The sequence below is a fragment of the Lepeophtheirus salmonis genome, chromosome 9, assembly GCF_016086655.4.
Source record: "Lepeophtheirus salmonis chromosome 9, UVic_Lsal_1.4, whole genome shotgun sequence".
NCBI lineage: Eukaryota > Metazoa > Arthropoda > Copepoda > Siphonostomatoida > Caligidae > Lepeophtheirus > Lepeophtheirus salmonis.
This window is the reverse complement of record NC_052139.2, coordinates 24,129,082-24,148,050: the sequence shown is the minus strand read 5'-3', so window position 1 is coordinate 24,148,050 and position 18,969 is coordinate 24,129,082. Positions and strand designations below refer to the sequence as shown.

Genomic DNA, 18,969 nt, shown 5'->3' with positions numbered 1-18,969 from the left:
ATTCTATCGACCAGAGGCTGTTCACCTCGGAGACCTGCTGCGGATATGAGTACGAGCTGATGCAACTCCGCCGTAACCCTCCCTAGGATTTTCAAGGTCCCCTTAGACACTCATGGATGCCGCGGAAACTGCAGCACTCTTCGCCAATTTTTAAAAACCAAAGAAGATGTCTTTGAAACCGACCCTGAGCCAGGTATAGATTGTATCAGAGTCACAATCTGCAATATGCGTTCAATATGTCGATGTTCATGTATGGAAGCTAGAGAGCTCAAATTTGATGTGTTTTGTAACTAATTGTTGTTGTTTTAATATATTAAAATGAAATTAATTTCAATCACTCAACCTTAATTAATTATTGAATTAGTTAGTGTGGAGATTTCAATTTTTAATTATGAAATATTATAAAATAAATAAACTTTTCCTCATCAATATTGAAAAAACCTTCAGTTCATTTATTCGTTAATGAATAAAGTTGAGTTGAATTAATTGTTAATTCATTTTGAAACTTTATACATGGAAATAATTAATGTTGTGAACTGAACTATTAGCATTCGATACGAGAGATAAATAATTACTATACGTATATGAACAAATATTCCAAAACAACCAAATCTTGAGATTTTGTAGGCGTTTTTTCATGTGGTATCAAACGTGCATACAGGGTGCACTGTATAAAATGTTCCCTGATGTATCTCGCAGGTGTTTAGTTCAACTCCTATTTAAAAAAGAAAAAAAAGTGAATGCCACTCTAAATAAGATTTAGCAAGGAGCTTAAGTACTCCTTGGCCCATCAAAGCAAATTAAGAATAAGTTCTGAATCTGCTAATATTTTTTTTATTATTGATGAAAGAAAGTATAAGTATTGAGTAACTAGGTGTGAGTGTAATCATGAAAAATCAGAAAAACAGCGAGGATTTGATGCTCCTTTTTAAAAAAAATATTATTACAGCAAAATTTGCTTGTTTGTCGACACCTAAATATTTAGTCATCAACTCCCCTATAACTCAGAAGTTCAAAAATAAAATTTCAGATCTGTAACTCAATCTGGCTTTGAGTTATGAGATCCTTTTTATGGTGAATTTGATCCTAAATCATCATCAGGCTTTTACGTTTGGGATTGATGGTAGTTTACATAACTGATGGATATGTACTATGGACTATGTACATATGGTCTATGGACAATATGATAGGTTTAATTTGTGATATAAATAAAAATCCATATTTAATTGTTTTTAGAGGTAAAATGTTTATAACGTTAGGTAACTCTTATAGATAAAGTTAGATAAACATAATTTAGATACATATTTTCTGTGACATAATCATTTTCTCTGTATTGTTCCCTCTTTCCTTATAGTAACGTTTTTCAGTCTTTTGTTGTAGGTAAGATGTCTAATATAATGTACACCCAAATACAATTTTAGAGAAAATAAAACGAACTTAGGCTCTCATAAGATAAATTTACTCTACAAATATTACCTGAGCAGCCTGTCTTGATATAAAACAACAACATTGTTCTCGATCAGTCTTTAGTTATCTATGGTCAGGACCTATACAATGTACAATTATAACTTTTTATTATTTAGGGCTTGACAAGAAAAGACAAAATATATCAATCATAATTATCATTATAATTAGTTGTAAAAAACATGAAATTAAAATTAATTTAAAAATTGGTTTCTCTACGAGCTCATGAGTCAATATATTCTTGGCTGCGATGTGAAACCCTGAAATCTCTTGCATGGACCCTCATGGATTTGAGTAAATTGCCCTCGGTTGTTTTCTTTAACTCCTCCGGATCCAGTTCGGCCTTTTTGAAAGAGACCTCCTTTATCTCCATCGTTACAGACTTGCCGAGAGCGTGGACAGTAGTAATCGAGACCAAAGTTAATAGAAATACAAGGTTAAGCTATCATGCAATCCGGCTAGCAAGAATTTTCAAATTGATGTATCGTACCGACTACTAGGCAAGGCAGACCGATTTTGACGACATTGATAATAACAGTGGTATTTTGACAGTAACAGTCAAGGAGAGCAATATATGGGTACACTTCATTCTCATAAATGGTTATTTTTCATCAAAGACCCGTGATTCAAGTAGACTTTTGATTGTGTTAATAAAATAAAAGCAAAATAATGCCATTTCTTAATAACTAATCAATTTATCTTACAGAATAAGAAGATTTTCTTAACTTTATAAGCATTAAACCTTTAGAAAAAACTAAATGTGAAATTTTATTAATATGAATAAATTGAGTCCATTATATCACCCAAGCAATTAAACCTTTCACTATAAAAAAACTCTAATTTGAAGTCTTATTTTATTCTGATACATTTCTTTTTTTTTTTTGAGTTGGTACTCTGAAGAATGAATTTCCTTGTCATTATTAATTAATTCCTGAGTAGTGAAATTCCTTTTTTAAATAGAGTCAATTATATTCAAAACCTCATTGAACATTCATGTGTGCTCATAAAAGATGTAGTGAACCCTGAGGATTTGTTGCGGAGTTATCATTGTAAGGCTTTGTTGGACTCAAAGTAAAATTGGGGATCGACGTCGAAGTCATTCTAGCAAATGCCGTTTGTTATTTCTTCTTCTCCAACCTCCCTTGTCACAGCTGATTATAGCTGATCTAATGAAATGTCATGAGAATTATTCTTTATCTCCTCCAAGACATTCTTCAAATTGTAAGGTTTATCATGTTTAATTTCGGTTTCCTTTTTTAATATGCCCATTGTTCACAAGATTTTCGTCACTATTCATAGACATATTACACTCAGTTAAAGTCATTGTATTAAAATTTGATTCGAGATACTTAAGAATGTTAGCTATAGATCGAAAATGATCGATTCATGGATCAAACGGTGCTAATGTTGGTGGTGAAGTTAAAAATTCTTTAATTTCCTTTATTGATAAGGAATGATTTTTTGTCCACACATACTGTTGACGATAAAAGCTCTCCCAGTGGACCTACAACTTCTCTAATTCTGGGCGAGAACAGTCCCAATTGATTCACTAATCCCAAAAAACTTCTCAATTTCTTTGTAGATGATGGCTCTACAAAATCTTTAATAGCATTCAATTTACTTGGATCCGCTTCAATACTCATCTTGGATAAAATATAACCACAATATTTTAATTTAGGTGCTACAAATACGAATTTAGATGGATTTAATGTTATTTTGTTTTCTTTACATCTTTGTAGGATTCTACAGACATTCTTAATATGGCCTTCGAAATTGTGTGATAGAGTAAGAATGTCATTTACGACTTTGTAAGGGTTTGATAAATCTTCCAATGCCTCATCTCCATGAAGGCAATATGCCTCCCCCGTTGCTATGAATCCCATCGGAGCTCTATTAAAAAAATATCTACCCCAAGGAGTCATAAAACACGTAATTTATCGAGATTTTTCTTCCAGTTCCATCTGCCAGTATCGCTGTTTTGCATCCAATGTTGTAAAAAACTCAATATTTGTTGGAATACTTGATATTATGTCCCAAGGTGTTCTCATGGGATGGATTGGCCTCTTAGCTTGATCATTCAATTTCTTAAAATCCACATATATTCTCACTTTTCCACTAGGTTTGGGTACAACTACTAATGGATGACACCAATCTACTGCCTTATCTATATAAGACGTATATATTCTTCTTAAGTGATTGAAAGGTATAAAAATTTCCGAGTCCAGTTGAGTGACATCATAATAATGATAACGTCACGTACAAATATCAACCTAAATTAATTTGGAAACATGAATGGTATGAAACTTTTACATACCTTTCCTTTGCTTATTCGCCTGATTAACTATCGACCGTAACTCTAAACAAATTAAATATTTTTTATGAGTTCCGATAAAACCAACTACGTAGGTATATCCTAAAAACAATATCATTAATTACAAATCCTATATTCTTCTATGATTAACCACATTTTTGTAAAGAGTGATTTCTATGGAACAATTGTTTCATCTTTTTTTTTACTGCTATTTTTCCTTACTAATGAAATGTCATTAACTAAATTCATTTCAGGTATACCTATACAGTATACTTAATTACAATATTGTGAATCTTAACTGTTGCAAACGGAATCTTGGTGATGTTTGACTACAAAAATTATGTATCTCAAAAGGATACTAAAATGGAGACACGGTAGAGTGCAAAATTCTCCGGCTAAAAATCAAATTGAGTTATGTATCTCAATGTGTTTCAAAGTTATGATCGATTATGTCTGTTTTCACGTTTTGTGTTAAATCGAACTCTCAAAATTTAACGGTAAGCACACCCTCAGGACAAAGTCCCGGGATATGATCTCCCAACCCAGGTCCACAGCAGTCTTCATGTTATATATGGATGGGTAGGGGACTTGTACATCCTTCCTTTCAGTGGTGTCCCAGATTTCATAGTCAAAAGGGGTGAGATGGGGGACGATAGATACCACATTTTGCTCTTCTAGAATTCGGCCAGATTTTCAGTGAGCCACTTTTATTATCCATCCTGTTTCCAGACATAGTTTCCCGATGAGTAGTTGACCTTCGGGCAGTGATCTAATTGATCACGTGGGGTCTGTCTCAGTGAGGATCTACATCCTATCCTGTCCTTGAAGTCTGAGATCCTCTTCTTATTTGTGAGAGGACCCCTAGGAAGTCGTCCAACATTTCCTCTAGCTTCATACCAGATCACAGTCCAGGCTACAGTCCTTGCATGGACTCCCACAATCTTAGCAATAGTTAAGAATTGCACTTGGAGACAGGAGAGATCGATGATAATCTGCTTATGGGCATCTTCCATCTTTCGTATTGATAAAAGAGGAAAAGTCAAATAATAAAAAAAAAATCTCTCTTTGACTACTTGATTCTAAACATATCAATGGATAGTAACCTAAAGTTGCCATTTTACAGCTATTCAAAATAAAATGAAAGTTAGGTTTTACAACAATAAATAAAAATTAAATACTTTTTAATGTTATATGCAGTTTAGTAGATAGAGATGGTAATAGTTTCTGCAGCCTTTTCGGCACTGACACAGCCCAGATAAGATCCCGCATGCGTTGCTTTTTTTTTTATTGCTCCGACGTTTTTACACTTAGAGACACGGGATAAAATAAAAGCTTGTTTATTTTTGTGGGTCAGCTGTCCTTTGATTGCGTACTGACACCCAGTTATTAAAAATAACTGGAATAGAATCGTAATTAAATGCCACTGCAAGTTTTGGGTCCTCTCTCGGTGTGTATTATGACAAAATACCTTGATTGTATAGGAAATTATTATTCTCAAATGTATCGATTCATTTACTTTTTAGATAAACAAAATATTTAACAGAATATTTTCTCCTTGAAAACCTATTAATGTATATTATATGATATATAAAATACATTAAAGCACTTTATGCAACTAATCCTACAAAATATTGTAGATTTCAATATATTAATATGATATATATCTTCGTATATGGCTAATATTTATATTTTGCAAAGTATCCATCAACATACATTTACAATAACTGATACAATAATACTCATCATCATAAAATGCTATTTATATTTGTATGTATATTTTTGTGCAATGGCCGGCTGGGATACTATTCACTTACAATTTGGCTATGGATTTCAAAAAAACCGTTTGACTTATCGACTTTGATGGAAATTGTTACATACATTTGTGCATCAATGTGACTTCTAAAATAAATCATTCAGACATATGTATGTATTTGAATCTTTCTTTTCAAAGCAATCTTATAAATTTTATCTATAGGATCCATTTATCATCACTTACGCAATATATGTATTCATATTTATGGAAAGATACTCTCAGGAAAGAGGAGAAATTTTTTTAAAGGAAAATAGTTTTCCTTCGATTCCCTCTATTTGTCTTTCGTCCTATATCTTGGAGAACAAAGAAGTCCGTTTCTTCTGTTCTTCATGAATGAAGAATGATCTTAGGCCTTAACAATTCTAAAAAAAATATAAACAAATTTCAAATTATTATATATTTCAGCTTTATGTTTAAAACTTCATATTGTTGTAATACTTAATGATAATGTTTTAATATATATTTTATATCCAGAGCATTTTATCTTAATCTGAAAGTCAATTGATCCCGTCATAAAAACCATTTTATATTTATTCATCGTACTTCAATGTGGTGGTGATTGTCTTAATCAAGAAAAAGCGAAGAAATTACTATAATCTCAAATATTTCTGAAATTTGATAACCCAGATAAAAACTGAGATTAGCTTTGGATTCTGGGCTCAAAGATATATTATACTCTTGGCTTCATTTCATTGGTAGAAATATTGTGTTCCCCCTTAAATATTCTGTCACCCCTATAATATATCTGAATACTAGTGCTGTGAGATGAACACAGAGCTTGATAAATATAAATTTTGAATAAAATTTGCCGAATGTTTACTCATAATATGAAAATACGATACAATTGAATTCGTTAACAGTGTAAAAATAGTTATTACAATAAAATCAAACAAATTATAACATCAGTTAATTACACATTAATAATAATTTGTCATAAAAATATTTTTATAGACTATAACTCCCTTTGGAATACTATTAACATCAATAGTGATATATATATTTTTTTTTGTAGGGCAGCTAAAAAAATTAATGTAAAGCCATGAAATTGAATTATGATAGGTTTGGAAATTATCTAAAGGGCATCTTTTGGATTGCACCATTGATTTATGTAGATACTCATATTATTCTCATCGCGCTCTACAAAATCCATAGTTTTTTATGATTGAGGTTGCGTGAAGGTGTAAACATAATTTAGATACATATTTTCTGTGACATAATCATTTTCTCTGTATTGTTCCCTCTTTCCATATAGTAACGTTTTTCAGTCTTTTGTTGTAGGTAAGATGTCTAATATAATGTACACCCAAATACAATTTTAGAGAAAATAAAACGAACTTAGGCTCTCATAAGATAAATTTACTCTACAAATATTACCTGAGCAGCCTGTCTTGATATAAAACAACAACATTGTTCTATATCAGTCTTTAGTTATCTATGGTCAGGACCTATACAATGTACAATTATAACTTTTTATTATTTAGGGCTTGACAAGAAAAGACAAAATATATCAATCATAATTATCATTATAATTAGTTGTAAAAAACATGAAATTAAAATTAATTTAAAAATTGGTTTCTCTACGAGCTCATGAGTCAATTTATTCTTGGTTGGCTCATATATTTGGCTGCGATGTGAAACCCTGAAATCTCTTGCATGGACCCTCATGGATTTGAGTAAATTGCCCTCGGTTGTTTTCTTTAACTCCTCCGGGTCCAGTTTGGCCTTTTGAAAGAGACCTCCTTTATCTCCATCGTTACAGACTTGCCGACAGCGTAGACAGTAGTAATCGAGACCAAAGTTAATAGAAATACAAGGTTAAGCTATCATGCAATCCGGCTAGCAAGAATTTTCAAATTGATGTATCGTACCGACTACTAGGCAAGGCAGACCGATTTTGACGACATTGATAATAACAGTGGTATTTTGACAGTAACAGTCAAGGAGAGCAATATATGGGTACACTTCATTCTCATAAATGGTTATTTTTCATCAAAGACCCGTGATTCAAGTAGACTTTTGATTGTGTTAATAAAATAAAAGCAAAATAATGCCATTTCTTAATAACTAATCAATTTATCTTACAGAATAAGAAGATTTTCTTAACTTTATAAGCATTACACCTTTAGAAAAAACTAAATGTGAAATGTTATTTATATGAATAAATTGAGTCCATTATATCACCCAAGCAATTAAACCTTTCACTATAAAAAAACTCTAATTTGAAGTCTTATTTTATTCTGATACATTTCTTTTTTTTTGAGTTGGTACTCTGAAGAATGAATTTCCTTGTCATTATTAATTAATTCCTGAGTAGTGAAATTCCTTTTTTAAATAGAGTCAATTATATTCAAAACCTCATTGAACATTCATGTGTGCTCATAAAAGATGTAGTGAACCCTGAAGATTTGTTGCGGAGTTTTTGTTGGACTCAAAGTAAAATTGGGGATCGACGTCGAAGTCATTCTAGCAAATGCCGTTTGTTATTTCTTCTTCTCCAACCTCCCTTGTCACAGCTGATTATAGCTGATCTAATGAAATGTCATGAGAATTATTCTTTATCTCCTCCAAGACATTCTTCAAATTGTAAGGTTTATCATGTTTAATTTCGGTTTCCTTTTTTAACATGCCCATTGTTCACAAGATTTTCATCACTATTCATAGACATATTACACTCAGTTGAAGTCATTGTATTAAAATTTGATTCGAGATACTTAAGAATGTTAGCTATAGTTTAAAGCCTTCATTTGATTTCGGCAGCCTAGTTTGGTCCTATTTAAATAAAATATATCAATTTCTAATTCTTACATTGTGGCAATGAGCGTTTTAGTACTTTTATTAACAATTTACAGCTCTCTTAATGATACATTAGGTTAATTTGACGAGCAAATGTAATCCAGTCCCAAATTTGGGAATATCTTTTTGGCTTGTTTTTGTGTTGACAGGGAACGTATCAGCTACAATCCCACAATGTGATACAATGGAGGAGGGAAATAAGGAAATAAACGAGGATATTGTCAAGATTTACTCTGATGTTGATCCCTATTTCTACTTTGAGTCCAACAAGGATTTACAATTATAACAAAAATATAATTACTTATTTCGATTTTACATTGATTCTTCATAAGAAAAAATACTGTTTAAGCTAAGCAATGCCTTGAAAAGTGTTATTGAGACTCTGCTCTATCGAGAACAACAATTAAACGTTGATTTGCTGACTTCAAAAGTGGTCGTAGAGCCACCAATATTTTGTAGAATTGAGGTGGTAACAACACAAAACATTACAAATTCCATAAATTCGTTTTGTATGATTGGAAAAAGAAGTGTGATGAGTTAGCTAGGCATCCTAAAGGTATCAAAATAAAATTGGCCTTTTATGTTTAATACACATTTGTCCATGAGGAAACACTGCTTATTGTGAGTCCCATGTTTGCTCACATTTGATCAAAAACAAAAACGGGATGATGAGTATGAGCAGTGTATAGCCTTGTTATAATATAACAAACCGAATTTTTTTATTTTCATTATGTGACAAAACGTATCAAGGGGATTCGCATGAAACATTTTTGCCTTGTACATATTCGCCGTGAGACACTTTCACCTTGATACGTTTTCGCTTTGTGACGCTTTCTCCTTGAGACATGTTTGCCTTGCAACATTTTCGCCTTGCGACTCTCTTGTCTTGGATAATAATAGAGGGAATACTACTTTTTTTTAGTTACATATTTGTAAAAAAAAATTCCCCTTGTATTCCATCTTTGAATACTAGAAACAAAAAGGTAAAAAAGGTAGATAATAAAAATTCTTCAAAACCTTCATTACATATGATACGTAGGTTTTCAAGCATTGCGAAGGAATCACGGAGTGCTACTTCTACGTTCCATTGCAAAGAATCATTAGAATTCCTATGCAGTCCCTATTTCAATATCTACTTATATCAAGGAGTGTACTAGAGTTATAGATCAAGATGAGGACCTCGTCCATGAAAGTCTACATGTAGGTATTTGTGAATATGATATATCAACATACTTCGTTAACTTATGTAACTTATGCTTAAAGTTGGAATATAATTTATTAATATAATACTAACTATAATTATTATTTTATAATCAATTTCATACTCATAAAAACTCAGAAAATTATAAGCTTTTGTTGGAAAAAATAATGAATAAACTAAAGACCAAAACCGGTGATCTGTAGTTAGATAATTATTATTATATTTATTACCAAATTGCATAAGATTTAGTCGCATTTGACTTTAGTTTTTGATATTTTTAGATGGATTGCAGCAGACACATCACGGAAAACCTTTTTGATTATTGATGCATTAAGTTTGATATTTTGTTGATTTTTAAGTACTCGAATCCAGTATCTATATTTATAATTGTTTCAAATAATTTTTTTTCATGAACTCAATTTTATGTATCGTTAGTGAGTGATTGGATTATATTTCCCTTCTGTATTTGTTATTTCATTTATTACAGTTATTAAAACGTTAACAAACATACAATTTTTTAAAAAATATCTTGGTTTTTTTTTTAGGTATAGAAGTCTATTTTTGTGGGTTCTACTAAATTATATTCATGATCATCTTTAAAATATTAACATAAGTTTTCTTAGGTGTTTTATATCACCTTATTCATACCAATCAGGTGTTTGATGAACTTTTTCATTTTGGTACATGTTCTTTTAGGTTATTATAGGGTAACGAAGATTGTGGGGGACAATGGCTGAAATAGAAGTATTTATTGGAGTAAATAAACAAATATAATCTCTGTTAAGTTTTTTTTAAAAAGATTCATTCAATTTATTTAATATAAATTACATCTTTAATATTTTAACTTAGGATTGTTATAGTCGATATAGTATATACTTGAAAAAACAATTACTACTCTTTCGTACGGGATGCAAGGATCAGTCTTCAAATAGGATAATAACTTATCAGTCATCATAATAAATAATTGTCAAGGAGGATCCTCTATTGCACAATAAATCCTAGAGATCTTCTAGATACTTCCTAGTCAACCTTCCAATTAATTTATAAAGAATTTTAAAAGTTCTTGCTCCAGCTATTATCTAACTAACAGAAGGATTTTTTTCGACACACGGTGAACAGTTAATTATATCTATCCAAAATAAGTTCATAAACGTATTAAATGATTCCTTAGACAAATCATCATGAAATACAATTTCAAAGGACCTTAATGGTAATGTCAATGAAACTCTAATTGACAATTGCTTTTTATACAATCTTTTTCCTAAATATGGAAAGTTGAATAAAAATAAACTGGAACCAATAAATTATTCTGAATCACGCCCCAACTTATATATTTAATGAAATTGTTAATATTGATTGATTTACTTATTGTATTATATAATGAAAAGGGGCTTCTAACTCCCTATCTATATTTCTTGTATACCATCACAATTACTCATTTGATACGATTTGGAGGTGAGTAGAGTGACAACTGATAAGTTAACGAAGTATGTTGATATAAACATATTCACAAATACCTGTAGACTTTCATGGACGAGGTCCCCATCTTGATCTATAACTCTAGTACAATCCTTGATGTTAGCAGATAATTCAATATCCCTTTATGGCATTTTGATGAAGAAATGGACTGCATATGAATGTTAACGATTTTTTGCAACGGAACGTAGCAGAAGCATTCCTTGATTCCTTTCCAATGCTTTAAAACCTATATATTATATATAATTTAGGTTTGAAGAATTGTTATTGTCTTGCTTGTTTACCTTTTTATTTCTAATTTCTCAAAGCTGGAATACAACGGTAAAATTCAAAACAAATATATAACTAGGAAGAAATAGTATTCACTCAATTATTATCCGAAGGAAAAAAGTAACAAGGCGAAAATGCCTCAAGACGAAAGCTTCACCAGGAAAAAACGTCACAATGCGAATACGTAGAAGGCAAAAACATAAAATGCAAACATGCGAATCCTCCTTGAACCGTGACAATAAGTGGAACATGTATCCATCGCTTCACTCCAAATCAAAATGATCATCAGCTGGGTGGATAGCAACTGGTGAAACTCTTCCAAAGCGCCCAAAAGTACAACAATCAGATTGAAAGGTTATGGTCTCGGTATTTTTGGGATGCACATGGTATAATAATCATTAGACTACCTTGAGTAGGGAAATATCATCAAAAGTGAATATTTTATGGCGTTATTATAGCGTTTGAAGGACGAAATCACAGAAAAACAATTATAAAACTACATAAATTGAACTTCTAATTACTTCTGCATTCAACTTACTGTTCAGAAACTGAGGACAATTTACGAGGCAAAAAATAAAACTTTTTATACAAGTGAAATGTTAAAGCGGGATGGAGATCATTTTGAGCGAAAAAAACCACCCTGTTTTCGTTATTAAGTCTAAGACGTTTCATCCCATGTATTATGTATGCTGTATAAATAAAAAAGGGACTAAGAACGCATAAGATGTAGTAAATTTCCGTCCTTCAAAACATTTTAGTACTTTGTTAGGCATCATTAAATAAGAATGCATACACCGTATCATTTGAAAAGTATACATTATAAAAAAAAGTTTACCCAAATGATTCTTCAATATGGCTTCAACGATTAATATAATGGATTAGTGTTCTGGCTTACCTAAGAACAATTAAATAATGAATTGAAGTCCTACCCAAGTCATCCAAACTACAAAAATAGGACGGAGTAAATAATGGGGAACAAATATATTATGTCGGGTAGGACACAAAAAAATTTAATCATATGATAGTATAAGTAATATATTTTTCTGCCACATTTCTTAATGATCCATTTTTTCTCAACTGTGTACAATAAGTATTTGGGGAATGTAATTCGAGATTCAGTTTTGAACGTCTCTCAAACCATTTATTTTTCCGTATATACTTTGATAATTTGATATCTAACAATAAAAACATAATGCTTAAAGGAGTTTCTACCACATGCATTATTATTAATGGATTCCTCTTGTGATATTATTTTTTACAAAAAAGTCTAATTTCATGGGTTTAAGTTAAAAAAGCAAAAACAAAAAGCAATTATTTTTTCTACGTTCCTATTTTTAAACATCTCTTGTATGAAAATGAATTTAATTCAGTTACATTTATTATTTAAGATTTAATTTTTGAATTGTTTTTCGAAAAAAAATAATTTTTCAAGTTTTATGTTAAAAACATTTAATTTTCAGTGAACAGCGAAGAATTTTAAAGATTTTTTCTAATTTGTGGATTTTTTTTCGAAAAAATTCCAAAAACCAAGCCTCCCCTCCAAAATAAACTAAAATATATAATTCTGTAGATGTAGCAAACTATTGGTGCCATGGATCATTCATAAATCCTGTGGTTCTTTTTTCTCATATTTATGAACCCCCGAGGGAGTAGGTCTTAGAGAAACATCAAATACACTGAGAAAATTATTTATAGGGCTCTCAAGTTTAAAATTGATCTCTGAGTGAGATTTGTGTATTTAAAAGATCTTTATCTACATATATTTGTATACTATTATATATTTTGAAAGGCTGTCATTTTTATTGCTCAATCGTTATTAACATTGATTTCGGTTTATATGGTTATTTCATGGCAAAATATGTCTTTGAATCGTAAAAATATCCTTAAAAATGTGAGTATTTTTAAAGGGGTCGTTAGGCCAAACCTAGATCTATTGAAGGTTTAAAAATCACTTCTGTGCTTAGAATTACTATAATTTAATTCTTATTTTACAGGTATATTATTGTTACACTTCTTATATGTTGAAATAAAAATTGAAGGAACAAATAATTTAATTTGGGGGCAATTTGACAAACAGTGAAATATGCTAAATTTCGATGAAATTTTTGTTTAGAAATGTATTATTTTATAGTTTGACATCAAGATAGGAACTTTTTCTAAAATGATCCTTGAAATGAAACAAGTTAGTTTGTCAGTTTGTCAACATAAAATACTGTCTGTTGTCAATGTATTTTATAAATAATAAAGGAGATATAACTTATATAATTACAATTTTTATGAAGAAAACCTTAACAGCGTATGCCAATCTATAATTATTAATTAATGGGTTCTACAAGTGTTATTTGCACATTCACAACACTAGATACCAGAGCTGCAAAGTAGGAGTCGAACTCGCCCAGAGTTGGGGCTTTAGCCCATATTCGAATTCGGACTCGCTATTTGTTGGAATGCACCTGTATGGTTTACTTTGAAGAAAAAAAACCCCAATCATGGCTCTTGTGACAAATTTATTATTTTAGCTTAATTTTACATTATATACCTACGTTAGTTCCTGTTGAAGAGTCACACTCCCAGGATGTCAACACTACGAATCAACCTTTCTGGACGAAAACATGGTCCAGTATCGTAATATTTCGACAAATTACCTTCAAAATCTGTTAAAGCTTTCAGAACCAAGTTTAAAGACTGCCAGCTGGAAATGCAAGGTCTTGTATCAAGATTAAACTCCCAAAGAGAGAAGTTTTAGCAGAAACAACAAGAAGCAGCAGCCACAGAAGAGGAGCTTGATGATCCAGGTAAGGAATTTAGTATCTGATAAACAATTACTGCAATGTACGTACTATGATTTTTCAAAGGCAAAAAAATCTTGATGGCAATACTTAATAATGATATTTTTTTTGTTATTGCTGATAAGTGTTTAATTTATTTTTTCGGGAACTACAGCCACAGCATCAGTGTCTACATCTGAAGAGGTCTCTGCACCATTGAGACGATCATGGTCACCCACTGTTTCTGCTGCACAATTTGTACATGGCAAACAACCGGCAACAACATCTCTGGACAGATTTATCATAAAAGCTACACCTTCTCAAAAGGGTAGTCTAGATGAAGAAGTTGCTAGACAGATATTTACGAAGAATCTTCAGTTTGTCTTGGGCAGCATCCTCAGCTTCGCAAGATGGTGGAGACACTTAGTCCATGTTACACTCCACTATCGGGAGAAAAAATAGCTGATATATTTGTCTATGATTTATATGAAGGAGTATGAAAATCTAGACATTTTGTATAGTATCTATGCTCATGACCATGATGCAGGGGTTTCGATTCGGGTAGATTATTTTGTATCGGCCTTTATAAGGATACATTTATTATGTAATAAAAAATGATTCAACAATCTTAAGAACAAAAACAACGAAATCCCATTATATACATCATAATAATAAATCTACCTGAGAAAGTTAAAAGCGATATTGAATTTAAATTTCAAATTAAATGTATTTTAAAGTACTCGAGTATTAAGTTAAAATAGGAATAATTCTATTTAAATTACTGTCTTCTATAGTCCTTAGTTTATTTAAAATATACTGTACCTTGGTGATCATGGCGTCAATTTTAGCGTTTTTACTGGTTGTCAGAAAGTCGATCCTTCCAAGTCTCTTACCATGTCGCTCTTCAATGAGTTGTATAATACCCATATAGGTCAAATGTAGTTGGACACATTCCCACATGATGTGATCTGTGGTTTCAGGCATTTCTTTGCAGAAAAAGCATAAATTCCTTTCGTCTTTGAAAATCTCGTCAGTGACTTCAAGTGTGCCTGTTACTAAACGATATATAAACCATTTTTCGGGAGAAGTTAGGAACTGAATTCTTTTAGCATTTATACAATATGCTTGGCTTCGTTGGGACATATTTCGTCTTTTTAAATAACTTTGGAAGGCCAGAAGAGAAGGAGTTGTTGAAGAGTTCCTTAGGAACATATAGTTGTTATGTTCATTTTATTTCAAACTTCCTGAGCTCTCCAGCTTACTTACAAGTCTAGTAAATGCCACTTGAATGTGATTGACGAATTTTCATTAGTATACTCCAAACAGTTGGGCGTCTCCAGGACCCCCATCAACGCCGTCAGCAAGTCGAAAATGTTGGAGAGGAGAAGGGCTCTGTCAAAAAGCCTAAGCTGGAAATGAAGAGTTAAAAAAAACAGCCAATGCCAATCATCTCAAGTGTATGATTGTCCAAACAAGAGATCTCAGGATTTCACACCACCAAGGGCGGCTACATTAATGATTAAGATAGCTCAGACACACATCTATTTATATTATTAATTTTGTTCAAATTCTATTGTTAATTAATAAATTATATGTTGTTCAATTTTAACATTCAAAGGGTCCAGATTTGTATGGACCACTTGGTATTTGAATTAATTTTTTTTATCTAAAGTTAGTTAGTGTAACTATAATTATGTTTAAATAGTGTTGTGTCAGTTTTAATTTATTAGTTCCAGTTCAGTCGTGCCTTAAGACCGATCCTATCAGTCTTAGGGACTGGTCCGTAAGTGCGTCAGTTCTTCGGATTGTCAGTTCTAGAACTGATTAAAAAATCAGATATTAAGTTGTGTGACATAAAGTTTTATGGCTGATATGCAGCACTAAACTGGACCGGACCAAGACAGAACTAGACGAGACTGCAGTCTTCTATCCAAAATAAAGACCATCACAACACTATGTTTAAATATGTACTTTGTAAATATTTTTGAGGTCCTAAAATTAAAGAAGAGATACTTATTTACTCCACTTTTCAGAATATACAGTCATTAAACCTTTCTAAGAATAAAAAATTATATTTTTTAATTAATAATTTTTATAAGATCTTACAATATATATATGCCTGTATTTTATGATTCAACATTTATATAATAATTTCTTTGTTTAATCAATAATATTAATTAATTTCTGTTATTATTTCCCAACGTTATATGTTTTTTTACAGGTTGAATACTATTTAATGTAAATGTATTTTTTACTCACGAAATGAAATGATAATTTTCATAAATAACTCCTTTAATATTATATATTTCAATCTTATATGTGGAATTATAGTAATTTTTAGGTACTGATTTAATAAGTCCTTTAAGATTAAAATATAGTACATATATCTTATTCCTGGAAAAAGATAAAAAAAGTACTAGGTTTAGAAATTGTAATCAAAATGTCGTTTTATTTAAAATTATATGTTATCAATCATTAACAAACATGAGCAAGAAAATAAATAGATATGCTTGTTAGTCGAGGCATTATTAAATAAAAATAAGGATCCAATTAGGATGTATAAGGAAATACATTAACAGCTGACACAATCAAAGGATTTAGAAGCAGCATTGCAAACAATCTGAGGATACAAAGAAAAACACTTTATGGAGGCAAGAAGTAGGGTGAAAGGCCAGCCCAAGATGACGATCAAGCATTAACACGGTTGGGGGGAAGGCGGAACTGCCAGCCCACAGATCACCAAAAAATGTATTTGGAAAAACTTTCACTTTCACACAAAGATGTATAAAATAAGCACAAGGAAGCGGGAGTGATTTTTTCTAGTTCCTAGTCTGAACAGGGTTTCTATTTTATTGTACAAAGCTGTTATGATTATTACTTAATTATTGAAGACAGAACATCTAAGTATAAAAAAATAACTAGTCTATGTGCTCATGAAAAATAGAGAGTATCAATGAGGGTTTGCTCGGAAGCTATACATAGGTGTAGAATTTAGGATCGACATCAGAGTTCCAGTCTAAAAAGAGTGGGACTTGTGTTTATTTCCTTCCTCGTATGACTGCTTGCAGCTGATCTATGTAATAAAACTTTTATATCTTCAAATTATCAGGATGACCCCACTAATTTTCAGTTTCTTTTATTCTTACATACCGGCAGGAAATTTTGAGACAAAAGTGAGCTAGAATGATTTGAATTAAAATTCAGTTTGGATTACATTTGTATTCTTCAACGAATTATCCTCATTTAATATCATCAAATAATTCTTATTTGGGATATATATATAGATATCTTATAGAGTGATCTGAAATCAAATGAAGATTCTAAAATATAGAAATATATATTATATTCTTGAGCATCTTAACTTATCCACCAAATTTGGAAACAAAGTCTCAATTATGTCTATGCAATATTGGGCTACATGTATACAACTTACGAGTATTAAGTCGAATAAAAAGTTCACAAAGTGACTTAGAGATACCGCCATTAGGGTTCAATAGTTTGATTTTTAGTTAGTACGTACGCTGCTATATAAATTTCTGGCCTAGGCTTCACTCAGTAGTGTTGCCAGGTGCAATTTGACATTTCCTTTGGTATGTTTGACATTTTTTTAGCATAATCGTACTCAGAATGTTTTGACGTACGACCATCATTTGTGTTGTTTACAGTGACTTGAAAAAATTGATTTGGCAAAAAAAAAAAAAAAAAATTAAGGCGTGAACATTTTCTTGCGATCATTTTTCACAACTTTTGACGTGGATTATCACGGAATTGATGAACTTGAATCATTGTATGGCGATGAAGCGCTAAACTTGTTCTAATCAAAATTGAGTCTCTTAAAAAGAAAATAAAAAATCGCCACCAGGTTCGTAGATATTTATTAATGCTCTTTTAATTGATCAGATCAAGTTGCACTGATTAAGTACTTGTAAACATTATAATATTGCATTTACTGCATCTGAGCTAGGAATCTGCTTTGAAGTCCATAAAATAAAGTAATTCCCTTCTCCAAGAACAACTGGGGCACGTACCTACAAACATTGAGTTCAAAAATAATAATTTCTCTCAAGCACGTTGTCAATTGAGCTACGTCGGTCCATATTTCTAAAAATTATTGATAGAACTTTATACAGGTTGTGAGAACATAACCTCTTTAGTCTAAAATGCAATAATACAAGTTTTATAAGTCAGAAAATTTTAATTTTTAATTCATGGTCATCATTGTACACGTGTAAAGTTTTGTTTTAATAATTTTTCAAAATTATATAAGTTAGGTGACGTACTTCATTGTCTATCAAATCAATAAGCCCAATGCTATTAGAATAAAGTTATTCAACAGGAATGTAAATAAATACAGTAGAATTATTAAGTACTCTCTCTCTCTATTTTTATTTCTGTTGACATCATTTGGAACCTTGCTTGAGTAAATATAATACAAAAAAAGAAAAAAAAAGCAGTTTAACATATATTAAAGAAGTAGTTGCTGGACATTACATACATTTAAACATATATAACCTCATAAAATTCCCATAAGGATGATCGTTACTTTAATTCATATTGCATTTTTTTCCCCGTTAATTTTTCTATTTTGAAGTTATTTAATTTTTGCTACTTTAAAAAAAGTCAACCAAGAAAGCCAAGAAACGAGCACATTGTGTAGCTTCTTGACATGTCTAATGAGAGAAAATTGCTTCCTTTAATTTAGCCTTCCATTTGAATTAGAAGTAATTTTTCATCAATTTCAGACTTTTTGGCTTTATCAATTATCTTGGTGTTCAACCATTTATTTTAAGATTTTAATAGTATAATATTTCAAGGATCTAATTCTACATGGAAAGAAAAGAAGATTTTTGATTTCGAACTGCATATTATTTAT

General features: G+C 31.1%; 1 long non-coding RNA gene across 2 annotated transcripts; it reads right to left on the bottom strand.

Moving 5' to 3' along the window:
* Positions 1-1,292: 1,292 nt before the first annotated feature.
* LOC121124529 (uncharacterized) lies at positions 1,293-15,659 on the bottom strand. 2 transcript variants are annotated; one of them, XR_011781775.1, is made up of 3 exons: positions 14,919-15,659; positions 1,477-1,547; positions 1,293-1,389 (listed from the first exon to the last, which is right to left on the bottom strand). It is a non-coding gene; the product is annotated as an uncharacterized lncRNA (long non-coding RNA). The 2 variants fall into 2 exon arrangements; XR_011781774.1 differs by lacking the exons at positions 1,293-1,389; positions 1,477-1,547 and adding exons at positions 6,194-6,875; positions 6,963-7,033.
* Positions 15,660-18,969: the final 3,310 nt, after the last annotated feature.